This window comes from Schistocerca serialis, chromosome 4 (assembly GCF_023864345.2).
Source record: "Schistocerca serialis cubense isolate TAMUIC-IGC-003099 chromosome 4, iqSchSeri2.2, whole genome shotgun sequence".
NCBI lineage: Eukaryota > Metazoa > Arthropoda > Insecta > Orthoptera > Acrididae > Schistocerca > Schistocerca serialis.
This window is the reverse complement of record NC_064641.1, coordinates 73913694-73929648: the sequence shown is the minus strand read 5'-3', so window position 1 is coordinate 73929648 and position 15955 is coordinate 73913694. Positions and strand designations below refer to the sequence as shown.

The 15955-nt window shown below is 43.3% G+C and overlaps 1 long non-coding RNA gene across 1 annotated transcript in view; it reads right to left on the bottom strand.

The window, feature by feature from the left end:
- LOC126474153 (uncharacterized) overlaps positions 1 to 15955 on the bottom strand; it is a 487756-nt gene that overhangs the window by 469804 nt on the left and 1997 nt on the right. The gene's annotated exons all lie outside the window — the stretch shown is intronic.

Below are 15955 nucleotides of genomic sequence, written 5' to 3'. Positions count from 1 at the left end.
TCACTACATCGCGATCGCCTGCCGTTTCGGAAGCTCTCCTGGTACTATGGTCCGCGATCACTGCCTACAGCACACAAATGCGCAAGGCTTATGGCGTCTCTGGACTTCCTTCCGTGGAAGGCAATGATTTCCTTAGCCGACAAGATTACTGACGATGAGACACGGATCCATGATTTCACATCTGCAACAAGAGCGTCTGTGGAATAGGGACACATCTCCCCACCTCCGCGGAACAAATGCAAAGTGGCCCCATGAGCAGGGAAGGTCATGGACACAACTTTCTTCGGCTGTGAAGGAGTTGTGTACAAGGAGTTTACGGCAAAGGGCACTACCATTAACGCCGATTCGTACAGTGCAACAAGGACACCACTGCGCAATGCCATAAATAGGAGGCGTGGAAAAATGAAATAAGGCCGTTGTTCTCCTCCACGACAAAGCAACATGCCACAAGGCGCGCCCAATGTTTCAGATGGGAGGTTTGCAAGTATCCGCCGTAAGGTTCAGATCTTGCACCCTGCGATTTCCATCTTTTCGGCATCGACGGGGGATGTCAAATTGATTCCATATTTTTAGGTTTCTAGAAGGCTTTTGACACTGCTTCTCACACCGACTTCTAATTAAACTGCCTGTGGAGTACCGTGCCGGCTGTGTGACTAGATTCCTCATTTTCTGTCAGGAAGGTTACAGTTTGCAGTAACTGAGACAAAGTCATCGAGAACAGAAATAATATCGGGCGTTCCCCAAGGAAGGCCCACTGCTGTTCCTAAACATAAATGATTCAGGTGACAACCTAAGCAACCCTTTTCGATTGTTTGCGGATGATGCTGTCGTTTACTATCTTATGAAGTCTTCAGGTGATCAAAGGAAATTGCATAACGATTTAGACAAGATACCTGTACTGTGAAAAAAGTGGCAACTGACTCAAAATAATGAAAATATGAAGTCATCCATATGAGTACTGAATGGAATCCGCTAAATTTCGATTACACGATAAATCACACAAATTTAAATGATTTAAATTCAACTCACTAGGGGAGGCCATGGCGTTGGGATCACGGATTTATTTCAAACTTTGTACACCTTTAGTACGCCATTGAATCCACATAATGTGCGACTACTGAGCCGCACTACTCTGCCAATTCCGAGAAAACCGCAAGAGAAGTTTTACGCGTCTGTAATGTAACTGATGTGTCTATGCGAAGGTGCCGGCATCATGAAGTCATTGTGCTCATGTGGTTAGCATTCGGGTGTAGCAAGAGGGTAGTGGACGAGCAGTCGGTTCGAATCCTGTAGATAGTCATTGTTTCAACCTAAAAGTTTTCGCCACTGGTCACATTATTTAATTTATATGACGTTTGAGAGCTGATACAATGAAAAAAAAAAAACACGTGCATTTTCATAAAGTTGTAGTGAATTTCTTATGATATTTTACTATTTACTATTTGTAGTTAAATTTTCAAGGACGAGGAACAGGTTTGGAAAGCCCAAGTCAAGCCTCGATAAATCTTGATGCAAGCGACAATTTGTCAGACCACAAGTGTAATGTACAATTACTCATCCCACGAGCTCTCAACATAACACTTTGCAGGATGGTTTCTGTCATACAGACGTGGAAAAAATAAATTGAAACTCCCATGCAAATACTTCAGGCAAATACACGTCGTTTTTTTTTCATTATATTACCTCTCAAATGTCATATAAATTAAATAACAATAACCAGCGATGAGAAAAAAGATTAATAATCAAGTATGAGCGGGAGTCGAACCGTCACCTCATACACTTTCGTCTTAGGAAGCTCGAACGCTAATCACTTGACCTTGAACTCTAACGTCGGGCACCTACGCACAGATACATAAGACTCATAACAGACGCGTAAAACATCTCTTGCGATTTTCTCGGAATTGCGAGAGTAGTGCACCTTACTAATTGCACATCACGTAGTTTCAGTGGCCTACTAAAGGTGTACAAAGTTTGAAATAAATCTGTGATCACAACATCGTGGCCTGCCCTTGTTAATACTTAGGGATTACAATTATTAATAACTTAAACTGGAACGATCAGATAGATAATGTTGTGGGCAAAGCAAACCAAATTTTTAGGCAGAACACTTAGAAAATGCAATAGGTGTGCTATCGCGACTTCTTACACTGCGCTTGTCCACCCTCTTCTGGAGTATTGCTGTGCGGTGTTGGATCCACATCAGAGGGGGACTGACGGAGGACACCGAAAAAGTTCAAGGAATGGCAGCTCGTTTTTGTATTATCGCGGAATGGAGGAGAGAGTGCCGCGGATATGATAAGAAAACTGAGGTCGCAATCATCGAAACAATGGTGTTTCCAATTGCAGCAGGATGTTCTCGTAAAATAGCAATCACCAACTTTCTCCTCAGAATGTGAAAATACTTTTTTTTTGGCGCCCATCTATATATGGAGGGATGATCGTCATAATAAAATAAGAGAAATCAGAGCTCGCACGGAAAGATTTAAGCATTCGTTTTCCCCCTCGTGCTGTTCGAGAGTGAAATAGTAGAGAAATAGCTTGAAGGTGGTTCCATGAACCCTAAGTAATCGTGTAGATATACGAGGGTAATTCTACGAGTATTATTATCCGCAAAGTAGTTATAAAATTTTATTGTAATCAAATATTAAACTTACAAGAACATCATTTTTTGACATAGTCTCCTTGCGTTTCAATGCACTTGGTCCATCGTTGTGCAAGCTACCTGATGCCCTCATAAAAGAAGATTCTCAGTTGAGCTGCGAGCCAGGAATACACCGCTTCTTTCACTGCTTCGTCCGAGGCAAATCGACGGCCGCTTAATGCCTGTTTGAGTGGACCAAACAAGTGATAGAAGACGCAAGATCGGAACTATATGGATAATCCAGTACTTCAAATTTGAGTTTCTAGAGCGTTTCACCAGTGTGGACAGCAGTATGCGGACGGGCATTGTCGTGCAACAACACAACTCCTTTTGACAGAAATCCTCGGTGTTTGCTTCGAATTGCAGGCTTTAGCCTGGCAGTAAGCATCTCGCTGTGACGTACATTCTTTTATTGTTGTGCCCCTTTCCCCATAATGTTCCCGTACTGGACCTTGTGCGTCCCAAAACTCTGTAAGCATCAGTTTTCCTGCGGACGGTTGGGTCTTGAATTTTTTCTTGCACGGCGAATTTGGATGTTTCCATTCCATATTCTGCCGTTTACTCTCTGGTTCGTAAAGATGGATCCATGTTTCGTCACCAGTAATGACCCCATCTAAGAAGTTGTCCCCTTCGCTACTATAGCGACGCAAATGTTTTTTGCAGACGTCCAAGCGCGTTTCTTTAGGTCTATGCAACTATGTGAATCGTTTTGGGACCCATCTTGCACAAACTTTAAGAAACCAAAGTCTGTTGTGGATGATTTCGTAGGTAGAACCATGAATAATTTGCAGACGATTAGCCACTTCGTCAATAGTTAATCGTCTGTCTAATTTTACGTGAACGCTCAATGGTTTCTTCAATTGTAGCAGTAAACTGTCGTCCGGCTCCTTCATCGTGCGTAACACCTGTGCGACCATTTCGCAATTTTTTCAATCCATTCGTAGACACTCCGTTGTGGCAAAACACTGTTCCCGCCCTGTACCGAAAGTCTTAGATGAATTTCGGCCCCTGATAGTCTTCCGACCACAAAAAAAAAAAAAAAAAAAAAAAAAAACGGGTCACTGAACGTTGCTCTTCTTTGGTGCAAATAGACAGCGGAACAGCCACGATTAACAGCACGGCAGCGATAACGAAACTAACCTAGCAGCTTGAAAATTGCAAAGATATAACAACAAATAAACAAAGCATGGGCCATCGACGTAAAACTACCGAAATAAACAAAAATATAACTAATTTCTGGATAATAATTGAGACAAAAATATAACTAAGTTCTGGATAATAACTGACTTACAAGGGGAGGCCACGACGTTTGGAACGCGGATTCACTGTAAACTTCCTACACTCGTAGTATCCCATGAGGACAACAAAATGTGTAAGCAGTAGCGCGTACTTCTCAAGCGTTACTGAGAAAATCGCAAGATAATTTCGGTCGTTAAATATATATATATGTGCGTGGCCATTTTAACCATGAAGCGGCTGCAACCGAATGGCGCCGGCACGGTAGCTCAGCGTCTTCGGTCAGAGCGTTAGCTCCCCGTTATAATAAAAAAACTGAGCGAACGATCATGGAACGAACTGAACGGGTGTCATCGTACGTCCGCCCTGAACAATACAGAACAAATTTTTTTATTTTATTTTAAAAAAAAGTGGTTGGCGTTCAATCCGCTGGATCGCTGGATCGCTGGATCGAGTATTTTCAGTATCACTTTATGCGTTTGGTCGTTTACTAGTCGATAGTTATGAATATTACATTATTTGTGATAGTAAAAATTAGTACACTGCCAAATAACATTGTAAATTTAATAAAAGTTCATCCGATTACACGTATTTTCCCCATTATATCATCCACACAATTCCGAAGACGGCAAGAGGTGACAAGTGCGAGAATTATCCCACAATCAGCTTAACAGCTCATGCATCGAAGTTGATTACAAGAATAATATACAGAAGAATGGAAAAGAAAATTGAGAATGCGCTAGGTGACGATCAGTTTGGCTTTAGGAAAAGTAAAGGGACGAGAGAGGCAATTCTGACGTTACAGCTAATAATGGAAGCAAGGCTAAAGAAAAATCAAGACACTTTCGTAGGATTTGTCGACCTGGAAAAAGCGTTCGACAATATAAAATGGTGCAAGCTGTTCGAGATTCTGAAAAAAGTAGGGGTAAGCTATAGGGAGAGACGGGCCATATACAATATGGACAGCAACCAAGAGGGAATAATAAGACTGGACGATCAAGAACGAAGTGCTCGTATTAAGAAGGGTGTAAGACAAGGCTGCAGCCTTTCGCCACTACTCTTCAATCTGTACATCGAGGAAGCAATGATGGAAATAAAAGAAAGGTTCAGGAGTGGAATTAAAATACAAGGTGAAAGGATATCAATGATACGATTCGCTGATGACATTGCTATCCTGAGTGAAAGTGAAGAAGAATTAAATGATCTGCTGAACGGAATCAACAGTCGAATGAGTACACAGTATGGTTTGAGAGTAAATCGGAGAAAGACGAAGGTAATGAGAAGTAGTAGAAATGAGAACAGCGAGAAACTCAACATCAGCATTGATGGTCACGAAGTCAATGAAGTTAAGGAACTCTGCTACCTAGGCAGTAAAATAACCAATGACGGACGGAGCAAGGAGGACATCAAAAGCAGACTCGCTATGGCAAAAAAGTCATTTATGGCCACGAGAAGTCTATTAATATCAAATACAGGCCTTAATTTGAGGAAGAAATTTCTGTGAATGTACGTCTGGAGTACAGCATTGTATGGTAGTGAAACATTGACTGTGGGAAAGCCGGAACAGAAGAGAATCGAAGCATTTGAGATGTGGTGCTATAGACGAATGTTGAAAATTAGGTGGACTGATAAGGTAAGGAATGAGGAGGTTCTACGCAGAATCGGAGAGGAAAGGAATATGTGGAAAACACTGATAAGGAGAAGGGACAGGATGATAGGACATCTGCTAAGACATGAGGGAATGACTTCCATGGTACTATAGGGAGCTGTAGAGGGCAAAAACTGTAGAGGAAGACAAAGATTGGAATACGTCAAGCAAATAATTGAGGACGTAGGTTGCAAGTGCTACTCTGAGATGAAGAGGTTAGCACAGGAAAGGAATTCGTGGCGGGCCGCATCAAACCAGTCAGTAGACTGATGACCAAAAAAAAAAATCATTTGCAATATAAATAATAAAGAAAATGATTGTGTTGAAAATAAAAAAAAAAACTGACGAACGGAACTCGATCCAGCGATCCAGCGGCTTGAACGCCAAAGACTTTTTTTTTTTAAACAAAAAACATTTTGTTCTATATAGTTGGCTGAATTTGTTCAGGGCGGACGTTCGATGACACCCGGTCAGTTCGGTCGATGGTCGTTCGCTCAGTTTTTTTATTATAAAGGGTAGCTACCGCTCTGACCGAACACCCTGCGCTACCGTGCCGGCGCCAGTCGGCTATAGCCGCTTCTTGCTTAAAGTGGTCAAATTTATATATATTCGACGACCGAAACTATGTTGCGATTTTCTCAATAACGCTTGAGAAGTATGCGCTACTGCTCACACATTTTGTTGTCCTCTTGGGGTGCTACGAGTGTACGAAGTTTGCAGTAAATCCGCGTTCCAAACGTTGTGGCCTCCTCTTGTTAGCCTCGTACATCATATATGAAAGAACATCTGGGGAAAGGGGTAGCGAGGGGAGAGGGGAAAGAGGGAAAGAGAGAGAGAGAGAGAGAGAGAGAGAGAGAGAGAGAGAGAGATCTTCGGACGATGAGGTTACACAGCGGTTGCCAAAGTGCTTCGTGACGAAGGAGCGAATTTCTACCGCCAGAGTACTGAAGTATTTCTAGAACCTTCCGACCGTTGTGTACAGGGATTTGGTGAGTATGTGGTAAAATAGTGTCATATATCTGCGTAATATGAAGCGTAGTGCTGCGTCCAATAACAGTTACTTGACCTGCTACGATAATGTGTAACTAAATTCTTGAAGGTTACTTATGGCACGAAAGCGCTAACCGACGTCACTGAAAAAACGCTCGATAATGGTAAACTGAACTCCGCAGCCGAAGGGACTACTGGAAATGTATCTCGAGGGCTCTTTGCGCGCCCCGAAATACAAGTGAATAGAGAGCGCCGTGTTGTTTACACGAGAGAGAACGCGATATGCGGGCGCTACGCGAGCCGCTGCTGTATAATGGATTCAGTCCGGAGACAGAGTTAACCGGGAAGCGCGGCCAAGGTCGCAGCAGAGATTACTGCCAACAAAATAATCTGGACTTTCTCGAGAAAGAAGTTAAACACAGACGCATATTTTCTTTAGAGGAGAAAGGGTGAACAAATGTTGGTGTGACTATCAGAGCTGTCAGTTTTCGACGCGAGTTATTTCTGTTGTCTTCCCCAAACGTTCACGTCTGCAATATACAGACGAGAAAGTTTATGACTCTATTGCAATAAAATCGGTGACGATAGTCCTCTAGAAATGATTCTTTGATTCAGCACAATGGAGAATACACTCGACAATGCAACAGCTTCCTCTCGAGTTCATCAGGATAATTAGAAATCCACAACAGAAAGAGAAGTCAAGTATGAAGATTCTGTATCACCGTAACTAATCTTATTAACGGCAAAGAACTGAATTTGAAAGAGCTGAAAACTTGAAAAGCTGAGGAGTATTTTGCTCTTGTTCGTACTTCCACCACCTTTGCTCTGCTGATGGCGTTATAGTGTTTGCCTCTTCTGCAGACGAACTTCAGTAACGAATAGGAACAAATTATCTGATCAAAGTATCCGGAAACCCTTGTGTAATGCGGAATCGACCCCCACATATGATGAGAAGGGGACCCGCTGGTACAAAAAGAGGCAGGGAATATTTGCTGTCAGTACAGAAGCAGTAACAAATGGTTCAAATGGCTCTGAGCACTATGGGACTTAACATCTGAGGTCATCAGTCTCCTAGAACTTAGAACTACTTAAACCTAACTAAAAATGGCTCTGAGCACTATGGGACTTAACATCTGTGGTCATCAGTCCCCTAGAACTTAGAACTACTTAAACCTTACTAACCTAAGGACATCACACACACCCATGCCCGAGGCAGGACTCGAACCTGCGAACGTAGCGGTCGCGCGGCTCCAGACTGAAGCGCCTAGAACCGCTCAGCCACTCCGGCTGGCAAGCAGTAATACTACAATACGTCGATCACGAGAGCTCACTGACTTCGAACGTGGACTAGTCATTGGATGTCACCTGAGCAAGAGTTCAGCCAGGGACATTTCAGCCCGTCTAAATGGTTCAAATGGCTCTGAGCACTATGGGACTTAACTTCTGAGGTCATCAGTCCCCTAGAACTTAGAAGTACTTAAACCTAACTAACCTAAGGACATCACACACATCCATGCCCGAGGCAGGATTCGAACCTGTGACCGTAGAGGTCGCTCGGTTCCAGACTGTAGCGCCTAGAATCGCTCGGCCACTCTGGCCGGCCAGCCCGTCTAAAGCTGCCCGAATCGATTGTTAGTTGTGTTACCATACGTCGCGGATTTCGCTGACAGTCCGGTTTTTATGCTCGAAGACGGCTGTCCTGGACGAAGAGGAAAATGTCCGCGAAAAAAGTGGCTAGTAAGTAAAAAAAAATTTTTACGCAAGTTTTGCCATTGGCCACCGATCAAGTGTTTCATAACTTCTGCAGACTTAACGATAGCCGTTGAAACCTGTGCTGATATTCCGTGTCACTTCAGAATCTTTATGATAACTGAAACTGAAATGTTTTCTTACACAGGAAGATAACCAGAATTTGGAGATGATGCCTCATAAAAAATGAGTTAAATTTTTTGAGGATTGTGTTTCTAAAGAGCAGTATTCAGAACTGCTTGCTGTTGTGCAGCACTATGTCTCCACTCCAGGGCATAATGCCAATGTAGAGAGAGTGTTTTCCCTTGTGAATGCACAGTGGACAGAAGAAAGAAACAGGGTAAAAACGCATCAGTCAATGCAATGCTCCAAATCCAATATAACATGAGAAACATAAACTGCACATATTTTCATAGACTGATTCAGAATCGGAGCGAGTTTCTTTCTTCTGTCCAGGGCTCAGAGAAATGTGAGAAGTTTAAAGCATAAAGTGAAAGATTTATATGAACTGTAGCAACATGACTGTGTACATGTTAATGATTTGAGTTCAGTGCTTTAACTGAAAAGTTATTTAATGTCAATTGCAATTAATTTTCTTCATCATTGACCACTCCTTAATAGACACCATTAATGCTTGGATTAATTTTCCTTGTTACTTACAACTTCTTTGCTGACAGAACTACTCTTTGAATTATGGTAATTACGAAGATTTGGCTGACGTGCAGAAAGGTGAAAGAACATTGTGTGATTCCAGGTTTCAACCACAGCTTCATAATTACCACTGTAAAGTAATGATGAAGATTCAACTGAAATGCAAACCAATGGACACTTGCACAACATATCGGTCCGTGTTTGAATCGCATCTTTATAATCACCGAATTTTGTCCTTGATTTTCGTCCTTGGATTATGGCAACCCTGACTGTTACTTATGTGACTGTGAGGTGGAAAAGTGAATCAATACCTATAGCTAAAGGAAGACCTGACACACCTCTGGTACTGACGTACAGGGTACATCGAGCTTTGCGGGTGGTAGTTGTAAACAATAGCATTAGATGAGCTGAAGGACTCATTCGTGAGCTCCAAAATGCTAACAGCAGTCCATCTAGCATCATGACCATGCGTGGGTAGTTAAAAACAATGGGGCACAATGGTCGAGTAACTCGTCAAAGGCCACACATTTCTGGAGTCAGCGCTGAACGATGCTCGAGGTGGTTACAGACCATCGCCACTGTACAGCGGATGACTGGAAACCAGTGGTTTGTTGTGATGTGTGGTATCGATAGCTACGATGCCACGGCGTAGGTACAAGTTCTTAGGTTGGCACTACGACACAGACACCGACAACAGCGCCCTCTAGCCGGAGCTGTGCAGCTCTACGAGCGCCGCTCCGGATTCAGCCCATTTTGATTCCGAGTAGACGACCAAGCAACATTGTTTCTATTTCATAGTGGGCGAGCCACTACCGATTTGCCTTCGTAATTTCTAGTAGCTGTTAGCTTTGATACATGAACGGCTTCGCACCTACGTGCTCATCTATACGCAAAGTTAAGTAATATTATCAGTTGTCTATGTTCATACGTGCGACTGCTACGGTGGCAGGTTCGAATCCTGCCTCGGGCATGGATGTGTGTGATGTCCTTAGGTTAGTTAGGTTTAAGTAGTTCTAAGTTCTAAGGGACTGATAACCACAGCAGTTGAGTCCCATAGTGCTCAGAGCCATTTGAACCATCTATGTTCATAAACCAGTAAAAGAGCAATAACCTATACCCAGTACCGAAGCATTTCACCTTTTCCTGCTCCTACTCACTTCCTATATTCGGTCTACCCTTCAGTTTACAGGAGCAAAAAAATGGTTCAAATGGCTCTGAGCACTGTGGGACTCAACTGCTGAGGTCATTAGTCCCCTAGAACGTAGAACTAGTTAAACCTAACTAACCTAAGGACATCACAAACATCCATGCCCGAGGCAGGATTCGAACCTGCGACCGTAGCGGGCTTGCGGTTCCAGACTGCAGCGCCTTTAACCGCACGGCCACTTCGGCCGGCTTACAGGAGCAGAATCACGGGCCGCCTTCGAGGTGGGATACCAAATGATGAACCACGCTATACCTGTAGCAATGTAAGGGTCTGTGTTTGCGGAATGCATGCAGAACATTACCTCTCATCAAGTGTATAGCCAACAATCAAATGGGGAGGAGTTGGTGTTACAGTATGGGGTTATTTTCGTGGATAGGGTGTGTACGCCCTACAGCGCTTAAAATAACCCTAAATTCAGAAGGATAAGAACACATTTTAGAGCAGTGTGTGCTGCTTGCAGCAGAGGAAGAGATTTAATGTATCAGCACGACAATGCACCGTGTCACAGTACAGTATTTGTGAAGCAATCTTTCGTGGACAGTAACATTCCTGATATGAACCTGAACCCAGTGGAACAACTGTGGGATTAGTTGGAACGTCGACTTGCACCAGAGCCCGGCGTCCGACACCACTACTGTCTCTGGTTTTGGCTGTTAAGGAAGGGGCTGCCATTCCTCACACACTTTGAGACACCTCATTTAAAGTGTCCCCAGAAGAGTTAATGTCGTCACAGAGGTGAATGGTGGACGCTCCTCACATTGTTGGGTGTCGGGATACTTTTGATCGCATAGAGTACTGAACACAGTTTGAAAGTGAGCTTGCAGATTGTTGCATCAGCACTAAAGTAGTATACAAATCAGTGTTCCGAAAATAATAGAACAAATTAACAATGAAACCAGAGAAGGACCTGAAGAGTTCTTGCATTTACGACAGCTGAACATAATGTAGGAAGACATTGCTAAATTTATATTTTTCAGAACTGAGCTTCCCGTGTTTCGCAAGATACAAGTTTAAAATCAGCTTGTATTGGCAGTTTTTGATAATGCAGTAAGACAGGAAACTTCTACGCGAGTCCCATTGACAAGTGAGGGTACACGGCAACCAATGGCCAGATACTCTGGGAATTTCTGGGAGAGAGAAGAAAACAAACGGATAGCCCTGAATGCTCCAGGGCAGCGTAATAGGTACGCTGCTTTTTACGATTACATAAACATTCTGGTTGATGGTATTGACAGCGGCATTAGACTGTTTGCCGATGATGCTGTAGTCTACAGGAAAGTAGTATCACACGAAAATTGTGAACAAATCAATGAGGATTTGAAGAAAATAAATGCATCGTGTAATGACTGGCAGTTATCTCTCAATATCAGTAAGTGTAACCTAGTGCGTACAGAAAGGCGAAAATCCCCATTATTGTACGAGTACAAAACAAATGCCCAGTCTTTGGAAGCGGTAACATCCATCAACTATCTGGGTGTGACTATTCGAAATGATCTCAAATGGAATGATCAGATTACACAAGTAAAAGAAAAGGCGAACTCTAGATTGCGGCTTATTGGTAGAATCCTGAAGCGATGCAGTCCTTCAACAAAGGAAATTGCTTACAATACGTTAGTTCATCCAGTTTTAGAGTATTGTTCATCTGTATGGGTCCCTTACCAGTTGTGTCTGATTCAAGAGATTGAAAAGGTCCACCAAAGAAGACCGGCAAGATTCGTGACTGGTATATTTAGCCATCGCGAAAGCGTTACAAATCTCATAGAAAGTTTGAAGTGGGATACACTTGCAGATAGACGACCCGCTAAACGGAAGGGGCTGCTCACTAAATTCCGAAATCCGGTATTAGCCGAGGATGTAGAACATGTATTATTACCACCAACTTTCAAATCGCGCAATGATCATCATTCAAAGATAAGGGAAATTAGAGCTCGTACTGAGGCGTTCAGACAGTCGTTTTTACCTCGTGCGATCCGCGAGTGGAACAGACAGGGGAAATCTGACTTTGGCGCGAATTGTGCCCTCCGCCACACACCGCTTGGTGGCTAGCGGAATATATATGTAGATATGTATAATCACATATAACTACGTGTAACTTTTTCTTTATTTTACATGTTTCGCTCGACCATCGCGAGCAAATTCAGAAATTACGTGCCGAGGGCCACTCGTCACAAATATCAGGCTGTGTATGTATGTAACGAATGGCCCTCGGCCAGGTAATTTCTAAAGAAGTTCGCGAACGTCGAGTGAGACATGTAAAATAAAGAAAAAATTATGTGCGACTTGTGGCAGCTCTACAGTTTTGATTTCTAACGACCGCAGTTCCCCTGCAAGCAAATAACTGCGCTCGCTAAACCTAGAATTAAGATCGTACCGAAAATTAAAAAGAGTTCGGCGGACATATAGCCAAGTCAATGAATGTTGGATGGATTGAGGAATTTCTTTACTATTTTCCAAGAATAACAAGAGATGGCGATCTGATGGAAAGGTGGGTACACGAAATTGGAGAACATGGAGAAGCAATAGGGATGCGTATATCGGAAGTCCGTTATGCATGGATATGTGTAGTACAGGCCTTTATCTAGCAAAGGATGATTACGCAGGAATGGATGAATGTCTCTTTCTGGATGACTATTGCTCTGGAACATTTCGTTCGCTGAAATAGTGCAAAAACTAGTTTTAAAATGGAACGACTAAATTTAAAAGTAACTACATAATGAAAAAACAGAAACGAATAATCTCTATGTCTGCAGTGAAACTTTCTACAGAAGTGGCCACTGTAAGTTCAAAACTTTTAAGACCATGGGAAAGATTCGAGTCGTATTATGAGATATTTGTATTGTATTGTATGTTAACCGGGGACCTAGAAACGACGGAGAGGCTCCGTTCCCGCCGCAGCCACAGTGGTCCACAACCCCACGACGACTACCGCAGTCCACTTCACCCCCGCCGCCGCCCCACACCGAACCCAGGGTTATTGTGCGGTTCGGCTCCCGGTGGCCCCACGAGGGAACGTCTCACACCAGACGAGTGTAACCCCTATGTTTGCGTGGTAGAGTAATGGTGGTGTACGCGATCGTGGAGAACTTGTTTGTGCAGCACTCGCCGACATAGTGTAACTGAGGTGGAATAAGGGGAACCAGCCCGCATTCGTTGAGGCAGATGGAAAACCGCCTAAAAACCATCCACAAACTGGCCAGTTCACCGGACCTCGACACAAATCCGCCGGGCGGATTCGTGCCGGGGACCAGGCGCTCCTTCCCGCCCGGAAAGCCGTGCATTAAGACCGCACAGCCAACCGGGCGGGCTTATGAGATATTTACTGGCTCCCTCATTTGTTCAACAGTCGACAGTTTCTTCAAACGAAGAAAAAATAAAATGACTGAAGATGTTACACTATTGGCGATAAATTAGTGGTGACTAATAACCGTAAGTATAGGTTGCTTAAATAAAGTGCTGCATATTCGTACGGGAGGTAGTTGCGTCAGAACTAAAAGCAAAAAATCCTGTAATTACGTCTACGGAAACAATATCTGTTGAGATATGGACAGTTTTGCTCGTGACGATAATGCGTAGTATTGAGAGGTGTGGGCCGTCGCAAGAAATGGCATAGTAAATTGACAGAATATGCACGTGTGAGCAGATCCAAATCCTCGAGCAATCATGGAGGTGAATCATCAAGATCGTTTCAGTATCAATGATTGGGCAGGAATTGTTTCTGACACTCATAGGTGGATCCAGTTTACCAAGCAGATTAACGGGTGCTGTGTATCATTGATTTATGCACGATAATCTACCAGCAGCACTGGACAATGTTACATTTGCAGAGAGACTGTGATTTATGGACGGCGGGGCGCCACACCATTTTCTACCAATCGTGCAACAGTACTTCACTGCAACGTTTTGTGATCGGTAGATTGGTCGAGGACGTCCGGAGGCGTGCCCTCCCAGTTCACCGGACCAGATTCTGATGGAGTTACTGCTATGGGCACATTTAAAAGGCTTCAGTATGTGCCCAGCCCATCGACAGCGGCATACGTTACAGGATGGTGTGATCCAACGCATGTGATGCAATCCGAATGGAACCAGGTATGGCCGGCCGGAGTAGCCGAGCGGTTCTAGACGCTACCGTCTGGAACCGCGCGACCGCTACGGTCGCACCTTCGAATTCTGCCTCGGGCATGGATTTTGTGATGTCCTTAGGTTAATTAGGTTTAAGTAGTTCTAAGTTCTAGGGGACTGATGACCTCAGAAGTTAAGTCCCATTGTGCTCAGAGCCATTTGAACCATTTTCTGAACCAGGTATTTTCGAAAGACAGCGTGATTCGCTGCGAAGAATGGCTGAAGGATGTGTCAAGATAAGTGGTAAGCACAGGCAACACTGCTTATGATGTCTAGTTCAGCATAAGATGTGAATGAGAGAACAGCTTCGCCGAAATCTCAACAGGTATTCGTTTGTGGACATACTATTACAGGAACTTAACGTTTTGGCCAAAATCACCTCCTCAAGGAATATGTGACACTTGTTTTAAACAGCCTGTGTAGCAGAGTAGTCGTCAGGAGTGATCTAAAGTGGAATAGAAGCATACATTAAGTCAGAGGGAATGCTACGCTGAGTTTCATTCACAGAGCATATATACGAAAGGAGGTTATAAAGCACTTGTTCGGGCGATTATTGAATATTTTTCGTTAGATTGGGCCCTTATCATGTAACATAAAAAAGGAGATACAGAAGATACGAAGAAGAGCGGCCTATTGAGTCCTTGATTTGTTTAGTAAGCGCTAGAGGGCTATGGAGATGTTCATACAACTCTAGTGTCGGATGCCAAGAGCCGGCCGGAGTGGCCGTGCGGTTCTAGGCGCTACAATCTGGAGCCGAGCGACCGCTTCGGTCGCAGTTTCGAATCCTGCCATGGGCATGGACGTGTGTGATGTCCTTAGGTTAGTTAGGTTTAATTAGTTCTAAGTTATAAGCGACTGATGACCTCAGAAGTTAAGTCGCATAGTGCTCAGAGCCATTTTGAACCAGATGCCAAGGATTTTCCCTGTGCACCAACACTGTGCCAGGAGCAGCGAGTTTAATTAAACAATCGCATATTTAATGTTTCGGTATATCAAAGTCAACATCTACGAAAGAATAGCGACACCCTGAGAATTGACTACTCAGTCACTCTCTGTTAAGGAAGGCGGTGTAAAAGTAGTCGCACTGTTAGCAGAATTGCTAAAATACCACTTTTGACTGCGTTATGCTAAAACTACATACCATAAGTTGAACAAATTGTGGAAAATTACCGATGCGTGATTATAAAGGGCAGGTATAATTTATATTGGCTCGTTGCCAGTCTCTTTAGGGAATCAGATTCGCATACTGACATCCAACTGTTGGGCCACAGTACTGTACCTCAGGAAGTCACAGAAGCAATACGTGTCCAGGTAAAATCGACCCTGGCATTCCTAACTTTTTACTACGTCTAATAATTGTTGAAAACCATATCTTGGTGTCTTGCAACAAAAACAGAAGTCCCAGCTGTTCGATGAAAACTAAAAGTTAAATGTAAATTACACTAATTATTAACTAACTTTGAACAGCTGTTCGTTCTCCACTTTTTTATATAAAATCTTTATTTGAGGGCATTATTAATTTACATCTGCCTTTGCAGTAACCGATATCCCTATTCCCCCTTTTACGCTTCTCGTTTTAGCAGCTACAATGATCAACAGTAGCTTAAAAATAAGCCTTAAAGTATAAAACGAATTGCTTATTATACTACTGAAGTAAGGTTCCTTAACCTACTGCGATTTTCCCCAGTTGTTTTCCGCTTATATTCAGTTTAAA